The sequence below is a fragment of the Haliotis rubra genome, unplaced genomic scaffold (assembly GCF_003918875.1).
Source record: "Haliotis rubra isolate DU_JTF1 unplaced genomic scaffold, ASM391887v1 Scf480, whole genome shotgun sequence".
In the NCBI taxonomy this organism is placed as follows: domain Eukaryota; kingdom Metazoa; phylum Mollusca; class Gastropoda; order Lepetellida; family Haliotidae; genus Haliotis; species Haliotis rubra.
Window position 1 is genome coordinate 585568 of NW_025767169.1, and position 11047 is coordinate 596614.

Here is an 11047-nt window from a genome sequence, read left to right on the forward strand (position 1 = left end):
AGTAATTAGAGATTTTGTTTGTTTGTTGATAAACGCCGCACTTGGCAATTTTCCAGCCATATGAAGGCGGTCTGTAAATAAAAGAAGGAATCTGGAAAAGACAATACGGTGGTTTACATCATGAGCATTGAGCTATGAGATAACGCAGAAAATTAATCAAAAGACGCCAAAACTGACGTTTTTACGGTTCGTTCTGACATGCTATAATTCTTGTTTGTTTGTTCTAATCGTGTGCTTGTGTTCGTTGGTGTGAACCTGTTTCTGTGTTCTAGATTTAATTACGTAGATATTTCAAACAAGGCTGATAGATCTTGAATTTATGGTGCCATTTTTGGTATTTTAGAATGCGTTCCGTGTAACATTTGTAGTTTAGTCCGAGTCAGTCCTGCATTGGCAAATACGGGATGCCACTAATGGTATTTGATGTCGGTGCTTCTAGCTTATTCAGAGGTGGATTTTGTTCAACATTAGCATCTACAGACATGTCAGACTAAGACTACAAATAACATAATTATCAGGCTATTAAAATATTTAATCCTTTAGGACGATTTTTGATAGCATAATCATGGATATTCAGATTAGGTGTGTGTCCTGTATTCGTGGTAGCAAAAATAATTTTACCTGAATTACTGTTACCATGGGAACAGTCCCCATCATGTCCATTATCTACCAAGACTGCCATGTGTACCGTTGTCTACCAAGACTGTCATGGGAAAGATTTCCGCCCGTAACCCACGTATTGTTTAAAATCATTATATGCTTAAGAAAATGTGTCTATGTTTTTATAAACAGCCTATGCATAACCCTAAACCTAACCTAAAATCTAACCCTAAACCCTCGAAATAATCCTAATAAATAGAATACATTTCAAGCGGGGGTTACGGGCGGAACTCTTACCCTGTCATGCCTGCCATTGTCTACCATGTGTCTCCTGTCACAGATTTAATTAGTACCTACATATTTGTTTAAAATAGGGTGATTATTTTATCCCCTGAAGAACACACAGAAATCAAAAAGCCCTTAAAACATGATGATACTGAAATATGAGAATAATAATCACAAGTCAGTCCAGGCAGATGTATTTATTATTATTTTCAGCTATTACAACTTATACATGTTGAAAGTTAAATCAAACTTAACGCTATGGCCATTGTAGGTCTGTGTTAAAGTATGGGAGTCACGATTGTTGTGGTGTTAAGATTGCTTTGTGCATATGTAGGACTCCACGAGGATAATTTGTTTTCCAATTTTATAGATTTGAGGAGCATAATGTCGACGTGTACAGTGTGCAGTCTCACTGTCAATTCCCCGGAACAGCTGCAGCAGCATATGAAAGGAAAAGCACACAAGAAGAAGATGATGGCTGCAGGACTGCCTGTGGAGGGTGAGTTCAGCTGAGATCAAACGAGAACAATGAATGACAAAATAACCCAAATCGTGAATTGTCTATTAAATGTCAGTATGGTACATGGCAATTTATACCCTATACTAAATAATATTGCTATTTTTATACCTATCATTGGAAAATGTTGTTTAAGAAAATATCCTGTTGCTAGGTGTACAAGTTAAAATGACCGCTTCCGTAATCTACTGGTTAGAGCGTCTGCCCGGAGAGCGGAAGGTCGCGGGTTCGATCCCCGTCCGCGGCATACCCAAAAACGTTAAAATATGGTACTTGTTGGTCCCTGTCTGGCGCTCGGCATTAATGGGTACAACAAGGACTGGTCGGCTCGGAGTCAGTACAATGTGTCTGAGTAGGGTATTCATGCTTCACTGCGGCATGGTGTCTCAGTGGGCTAGCACTATAAACCCAGCTTAAGTCTGGTCTAGTACAAGCAGCCGCACATACACATACACACGCATGCACGTCGTCATATGAGCGAAATATTCTCAAGCACGACGTTAAAACCCAATTTCACCTCACCTCACAAGTTAAAATTTTAATGTAGAGGAACACAACAGTAGGAGGAACAGAGGAACAGAGCAAACAAACCTACACAACATAGTATATGTCGTTGTTGAGATGTACTGCTCAGCTAATGTGAAACAGTTGAGTTTTAATGTGTATAATTTATTTCACCGGTTGATTGTTCTGTCAGTTATGAAATCACAAACAAGCATATGTAACAGTTTCTTCTTATTATTGGAGAATCAAGTATGATTTGAGTTATTTACCTTAGGTACTTGAGTAAAAAATTGGGACTCTTTTGAACCCTTCTTGTAAAATGCGGGAGAGTGGCTTAAATGAGCAAAAAGAGGTGGATTTGTTTCAACTTCAAGGGAAACCTCCTTATACATGCAAATATGTCACTGTGATGAATGTTTCATCATATTTGATTTTTGAACTGTCATAAGCCTGTAATCTCCTGAAAACTTAGCTAGGGTCACCATGGTCTAAGACTTGCCCTTGAAAGCCTCTGACATCAGCATTTTGGCAGATTTTATTCTCTTCAACATTAGGTGAGGTGAGGTGAAATTGGGTTTAACGTCGTGCTTGAGAATATTTCGCTCATATGACGACGTGCATGTGTGTGTATGTGTATGTGCGGCTGCTTGTATTAGCCCAGACTTAAGCTGGTTTCATAGTGCTTGCCCGCAGAGATACAATGCCGCAGTGAAGCATGAATAACCCACTCAGACACATTGTACTGACTCCGAGCCGACCAGTCCTTGTTGTACCCATTAATGCCGAGCGCCAGGCAAGGACCAACAAGTACCATATTTTAACGTTTTTTGGCTCTTTAACGCTCTCCGGGCGGACGCTCTAACCACTACAACACGGAGGCAGTTTCAACATTAGGTGGCGTTACATATCAATAAGCTGACAAGTTGTTATATACTGCACGGTTACACCAACACAATTGTCACCCACAGTGTTTCAACTGTTTGTTCTACATAAAGAATACGTAGTGTTACCGAAGGATTACTTTAGTTTATTATTGTCAAAAGGCAGCTTTGATACTGTTTCCAGGACTGACGAGCACACCAGGAGTAGGTGCAGTTTCACAGGAACAAGAGGTGAGCCACCACAACAGCAGCAGTTTGTGTCCATCCAGTATTGCCGGGCGGCTCTCTTACTAGTAACAATGGAGTATGTTCAAGTAGAGGAGAAGGCCAAGATGTAATTGCCTTTGATACAACACAGATTCGTAATCATTCAAGCACTAATACTTGCTAAAAATGACTGCGTGGGGATAGCGGCTTGTTTAAACCCGGAAGAGAAGCCTTATCTATATCAAAGCCACTGTATTTAACACAGACTAAACTTCTAACCGTCACTTTAATATATATAGAGATAGATGTTTATAGATGTAAGTGCAGTAGCAAGGGATAGTTCCTGTTCATCAGGGCTAATGAATGTTTTTAACTACTGGTCAGATGGGTCAGTATTGCTTTATAGTTATGGTGGGACCCGTGAAGGTCCGGGTTAGAATATTGACCTTCAGTAACCCATTCTTGTCTTGAGAGGCAACTAACGGGATCGGGTGGTCAGGCTCGCTGACTTGGTTGACACATGTCATCAGTTCCCAATGATCGATGCTCATGCTGTTAATCACTTGATTGTCTGGTCCAGACTCGATTATTTACAGACTTTATTATTTACCGCCGCCATATAGCTGGAATATTGCTGAGAGTGGCGTAAAACTAAACTCACTCACTATAGTTATGGTGGGAGGTGGAGGAACAAACCTTTACACGCATTACTAGAAAGAAGTGACATAAAGTCATATTAACTTGATCACATCTGATTTGGTGTGATTTATTTCCCTGATAGCCTGGCAGTGTGAAGAAGCGTAAGTCTACAGAGGGGGCAGGCAGAAGCAGGGATGTGTTCTCTGTGCAACATAGTCTTCAATTCAACTGTGCAAGCCCAGCAACACTACAGCGGCAGCAAACACTTCAAGAGGATGAAGATTGTGCATGGCAACTTACAGAAAACTCAAGAAGAAAACCAGGGTGGTAAGGGAGATAACTATGCAAAACTTGTTATAACATTCAGTGAACTAGATGTAAGACTTGGCTACCTTCACATTCAGTTATGGGGAACACAATTCCTCATAGTGTTTTTAGCAGTCACAGGCTATTGTTATGTTATGCAGCTTGTACTGAATCATGTTAAAGTTAATCAAACAAATAATGAAGAATGACTTTTTATAACATGTTATATTTGGGATTACACTTTCTTAGTAAAGGACAGATTCTTGTGCTTTTTTGTTTGGTTGAGTCCCATCTGATGTTGAAGCTGCGATGGCTGAGGGGGTTGGAGGGCTGACTTTGTGTGCTGGCAATTAGCTGCCCGACTCTGAGGGTGTGGGTTCGAATCCTGGATGGGACTCAACCCAGCAAAAATACTAGAATATGTACTTTACTTGGAAAGTGTAATCCCAAATAGAAAATGCATTACATTTAACCACTTTCTAAATTCCATTGTGTATTCTTTTGTATCATAATACATGTATTAAAACAGCCAAAGATTGAGTAATTTCTGCTGCTTGGAACTGATGTGTCAACTAGAGTTATATTGTCACTTCAGTGTATATGGATGAGTGGCACAGTGAAAGTAAATCACTATTTACAGGGATGAGGTGGCTGCTGTAGTCACCTGTAATGGTGTTGTGCAAATGTCCGACAGCTGTGTATTTTGTGTAAGAGCATAGAGTACCAAAAACCAATGACCAATATTGGCATCCCCAGAGTTCATGATGCCCACGGGTGGTGGGGTAGCCTATTGGTTAAAGCATATGCTCATCATGCTGAAGACCCAGGTTTGATTCCTCACATGGGTACAATGTGAGAAGCCCATATTTCTGGTGTCCCCTGTCGTGATATTGCAGGAATATTGCTACAAGCGGCATAAAACCCAACTCGCTCATGATGCCCACTTCCCACAAATAGTTGAGCATGTCCAGCAGTACTTACTACTGTGGTAAAAGTCGATTTACCCTTGATAGTCATTTTAATAGTACATGTGCCAATATCTGGTTATTGCAGAAGCTGGGCCTACGAAGGCGACTGGGATGTTACACTGTGGCTTCTGCAAGATACAGGTCAACTCCTAGGAGCAGCTAGATAAACACAGAGAAGGTGGGGAGTAGCAAAGTGCACATGTTTTGCTATAACAAACACAGTCAGTCTCGTCTCCTGTTATGTGGGATAAGGCTGCTACAGCTGTAACATGTTAGCATTCCATTCTGTTAGGCTAACAGATGATTGGCTCTTGGGCAGCTATGTTACATTTTTGGGGGTAACATATTTTTTATGGGCCGTGGTGCATCAGGAGTCAGATGTTCTATTTTGTCTCCCTCAGAGTTATTGAGAGGCTATTGAGTAGGTGACTTTGGTTTAATGAACAGTATTCCAAGTCTTTCATGGCATGGCCACTTAATGTCGGAGAAATCTCCAAGTGATGCAGATGTTCAACGTGTTGATGAAACCCAGAGCATGGATAGGGTCCCGACAAACCTAGAAACATAATCGATGGCAGGAGTTGAAATCACAATAATTGGTTTCTGGCATGCCAAAGGAATGCATTACTGTTTGATATGTCAACCCATGCCCTTTTCAGTTCAAGAGAGGCTGGATGCCTCAGAATCAGGTGAGAGGGACTGAGAACATGATTGAGGAATAGTTTGCCTTATTTTCATAGTCATTAAACTTTATGATTAAGGCATCTGGTTAGATCAGGTGCCCAGCATCCAATAGCTGCTTGTAAGAAGGGAAGTCAGGGTTTCTGACTGATTGTAAGTCTTCAGACCACATTGGTGTGGGATGTTGCGACTGCTTCAGTTGCTGGTTTGCTTTGATTATTTGTGGCACAACATTCACTTTCTCACTTTTTGAAATATACACCAAAGTGTAGGGGTGGAAATAACCCATTGCCAAACGTCCCAGTCCAGTGTTTTTTTCTGTCGGGCATGCAAATTTGTATATCACACTGTACCGGTGTCCAGTTGACTTCCCAATGTTCATCATGCTGCTTATTTAAAAACCAACAAGAAAATCGTCCTGTATAGTGGAAACGTTATCACGGCAAGTGATTTTACATGTGCCACTGTACCGGAGTACACAAGCAATTTTAAAGTTATTCCCCCTGAAGTGCATTGATCCTGCCTTCACAGACAAAGGATATTGTATTCTGCAGGTGCCAAACACAAGAAGAACCTTGAAAGGTTAAAGACCATGGCTCCAATTAAGAAAGTGACAGTGATGCCGGACCAGACCGCAGTCAAGGCAATTGACGTGCCGTTGACATTACCATCGTTTGAAACATATCTCTCCACATCGTTCGTGAAGGCCAAGGAAGCGACCCAGTCAAGCATGCCAGCTCTGGACTCACACCTTAAAGGTTGAACCTGCCACTTTCAGGTTTGTACTGATATGGTTAGACTCATTTCCTGTCTAACACTGTGACTGTTGTATTTCTAAACTTAATATGATCTGTAGAATAAGGGTGGCTTTTTTCAGATTGCCTCTCGTTTGTAAACTGCCCGGTTTCTAGAGATGGAGGTTGAAATAATGACAGGTTTATAGACAAGGGCTGAGTGAACAAGAGCCAGGTTTTAAGACAAAGGCATAACTAAGTCAGGTTTGTAGATGAAGGTGGCACTAACAACAGAGGTGTGTAGGCTGACTCTACAAAGGGAAGACTGTTTCAGTACTGTAATGGTCATTAATCCTACACTTCAACGGCAGTCATAGCATTACACTCAACAGGAAGGCTGATATGCTATTACATAACTGAAACACTGGCACATCAGCTCCATCGTTGCAGCTGTATTTTTGCTGTGCTTGTGATAGTGTTTGAGACTTTTCTGTCTTTCATAGGTGATACATTCTCACCATTTGGTTGAAGTCACTTTTAGCTTGATGTAAGAATCTACATCGAAATGTTGCTCTATGCAATAAACAAGAAGTTGTCATCAATAAAGTTGTATGTTTCTTTTTTGACTCGCCCACTTCTAGAATGCTGATCAAACAATTAGGTGATGGCTAGATTTTGTTCATAGCACAGCCTTGACTGATTGCATCAGTATGTAGAATATCATGTTCTCCTGTTGTTTCCAATGTGTTGTCCATCTGAAGTGTAGTGAACTGAGCATAAGGTCGATTGTTTTGATCCCCGGCTCACATACCAGAATACTTCAGTAGATGGCACTTCCTTGTTTCCCTGCCTGAAACAGGGCATTATTGGGATTTAACAAGGACTGGTTGGTGTGCAGGTATTATACTGTGTGTGGGAGAGTTGGGTATACATGTTAAACTGAGGCATGGTATCTCAGTGGGCTAGCACTAAAAATAACTGGCATCAGTCATGGCTATTACAAGCCCAAACACACCATGCCATACCACACCACACCTTGTGCATGCTTTATAGGTCTTCTCACCTCCACAGCCACCAGTATCAAGATTATATCTTTATTCTTGTTATATAACATTGGCGGATTTGGTAGTGATTTTCTGATTGCTTTTGTTATACATGTATTCTATTTTGTTCTATTCTATAGAGTGTTTTATAAAATCATTGATAAAAATAATGATAGTTCCATAAAAATGAGCTTTTCTCCTTTTACAGCTTTGCAAGATTGTGATATATATGACTCAACAAGACTTTGATCGTGCCATTCCTGCAACATTCTGGTGCCAGTGACAAGTTCCATATGGCAGTTGAAGACACAGCATCAAGAGTGTGCACAAGTACTCAGTATAGAAACCACAGATACCCTTCTGCCTGTGTGACTACAGTACATTGTTCCCAGCTCTCTAAGGGCCACACAGACTCAACCTGATACAACAGCAGTTCCCTGGGGTACCACTTGTTGTCGATAGTTTCCCTCCACTTTATGTTTATATCTTAGAACAGTATTTCTTTGAAGTACAAGCCAGTGTTGGACACTAAAGGACAGGTCATATTCATCATATGGGGGTGGTGGGCTGGCGAGATTAAGGTAGGAGTCATGGAATAATATCACAACAAAAGAGGTGGGATTGCTAAAGGGTCAGGGTGGGGGTAAAGCATGAAAACATTACACAGTTCTAGTGTCTTAAAGAAATCTTTTTATGACATCGAACATTGTTGAAAATATACAGGAAATAATAAAATATACAATATAAATGCTTTGATTCTGGTAATATCTCATTTATGGCACCTGTAGTTGTTTCTCTTCATAAAGTTCACCTGTGAATGTACGGGTTAGAATTGGTTTTCAGTAATCCATCCTTTTTGTAAGAAGTGACTAATGGGATCGGGTTGTCAGACTTACTGACTTGGTTGACACATGTCATCGTATCCTAATTGAGTAGATCGATGCTCATGAGGTTGATCACTGGATTGTCTGGTCCAGACTATATTATTGACAGACTGCAGCCATATAACTGGAATATTGTGAGTGCAGTGTAAAACAACTTTCAAACAAACCAAACTTTATGATGCTCAACAGACTGGGGGTATTTTCATATCACCCTGATATAAAGATATTCAGAAAGGGCTTTGTTTGTTTGCCGTGTGTGAAACACAGTTGCATTCCTAAGACCAATCCCACCACCAATAATAAGTGACCTGTCCCTAACACTTGTATATTAGAACTGGTTGGTGAATGTGCTGACATTGCCAGAGTTACATCCCTTAGGCAAGAAAACATTGTGGGGTCAAATCAGCCAAGAGGGATTTATTAAATGCCGGCCCGATGATCTAGTGATATGTTGGAAAACTATGAATAGACTTTTGTATGGAGATGGAAATCTGGAACACACAGATTTTCCTGCTTTGATTTTGTTTTTATGTTGTTAATCAGTAAATATTGACCTTGTACAATAAGACAGAGTATTGGTGATCAGTATTACATGTTTTGGTGAGGACTACTTGAGATCCACCAAGACCAGTTGATTTTGAAACTGACATGTGGTTATTGTCATGTATGAATTCATGTGGAGCTTTCTTTTGTTTTTGACTTTTATGTTATGTGAACAAGTTGGCTCTTAATTTTACAAATTAAAGAACAAGGTGTTCTGTATTTGTGTGAAAGCTCTATAAGAGGTTTTGTTTCTGGAAAATAACTTCAAAATATCTCCAAAATGTTTACTTGCTGTCTCTACCAAGAAAATCTGTAAAGCAAGAAATTATGCTTGTTTCCCTTTTCATTCCCGTAAGTTGCATTTCTTGTTGTACTGATTTGTACAGTGTGATAAGATGCAAGAGTAAAAATATATACATAAATAAGTTAACTTGATCATATTGTTGAATGGAAATGTGACAAAAGGCATAGTTCTATTTAAAGAAACAAATTTATCATGACTGTGTTACAAAACAGGTTCAGTCAAAACTGTATTTTGTTTTATTTGGATTTGAAACATTATAGCCTGATCAAAAACAAACCAGCCTTTGGTCCTGCAGCCAGAACAGGGACATCAGTAGGGATGGTTCTGTTAGGTTCTGCTGGTCCTTCCATTCTGACAGTGTTCTCACGTCACCAGCATCGTAGTGACAGTCATCTCATTATTAGCTTCCACACCTGCCTCTCTGGGGGTTTCACAGGAGGTGAAGATCTCCCCAGCCTGCATCACTTGGACATTCCTGCAACTCTGGAACATCACTGGAAGACACAGCATAAGATACAGCACTACACTGATCCCCGAAACTTCCAATCCTTGATGACACTCATTTATCAACCAAATGTTGGTAGACAATCAGCTGCGGTTACTGCTTGTGTTATGAGAGCTGCTTTTTAACACTTACAATTAGATAATTTGTTCCTATTTTGTCCTTCAGGATGTAAGTTACTTGACTCAGAACTGTAAACCTGATAAATGCATTTACTGTTTGTGTTTTCAAGCACTAGAATCATGAGAAAGAAGAGATGTTATTTATGATGAGGAACCTTTTTTGAAGGGACTTTACTCTTGTATGTTGTATATGGAGCAAGATGCTCATATATGAGTGGTTATGTAATTATTTAATTATCCTCCCAGCTGTTTAGGCGGGAAACTGTGGCGCCACCGTCCCCACGTGCCTCACTCTCTCCTGATTATGAGACCGACACTTGAATTTTCAGGGAAATCCAAAGTGTCTAAAGGGGAGGCTGGGAGGGCTTACCTCATGAGTCAGGATAAGTATAAAATATCAGTTTTATTCAGAAAATTACATATTTTTCCTTATCCTGACTCATGCTTATTTGCTTGTAGAATCCGACGGAAATGGCGGCGGGCAAGATACTTTGGATTCTATGTAGTGATTTACGTCTTCTATACCTCCCTATGGGAACTTCGAGTTGGCACTGTAATTAACTGCTAATCTCTGCTGCTGTTGCGACCCTGTCCTTCCAGCTGCCTTTATATGGGGGGACCACAATAGTTAACTTTTGGGCCTTCTTCTGTTAACATTTTATGTGGATTTTGCGACTCCATTTCTTGATGCAAGCACCAAGTGGAGAAGCGACCCATTCTTGTACAAGTATCCTTACAAGTACTGGGTCATATCACTTATGCTATAGTTTGGCATGAAATGCATGTGGACCCGGTTTTTTGTGAATATTTAAAGATTTTAACCTACAGAATAATTCTCGCTAATGGGTTTTGTGGTTAATGTTGAACAACTCAGAGAAACAAACTCCGTATGATGGTTAACAGTTGGCACCCACCTTACCCTATTCACGACCTGTGACACCTCTTCATACCTGTCACGTGCATAGCTGACCTACATTGACGAACGTTGACCTTTATGACCCAACACTGACGCTGTTACAGGTCATTGGCTCCCTCCCTCTGCAAGCATTCTGCGTTCTGCTGTTTATTTTGTTGACAGTTACATAGACAGATTCTTTAATACAAATGCATAAAATCGGTGATTTACAATGTGATTAGGTTGTCTGACAAAACATCCACTTGCACAGTTTGAGATCGATTGGGTCGTCGGATGAAGAGATATTTACAAAAAACCGGGTCCACATGCATTTCATGCCAAACTATAGTCGTAGACGTGCATTGCGACTTAAGCAGAACTCTGCTGAGTGAAAGCTTTGCAAGTCATGTGATAAAAGGGCGAGACTCCGTC

At 40.4% G+C, this 11047-nt stretch overlaps 1 long non-coding RNA gene across 1 annotated transcript; it reads left to right on the plus strand.

The window, feature by feature from the left end:
* The first annotated feature begins 131 nt into the window (after positions 1–131).
* LOC124291072 lies at positions 132–7695 on the plus strand. The gene is made up of 3 exons (XR_006902133.1): positions 132–186; positions 1256–1384; positions 7574–7695. It is a non-coding gene; the product is annotated as an uncharacterized LOC124291072 (long non-coding RNA).
* The last annotated feature ends 3352 nt before the right edge of the window (positions 7696–11047 follow it).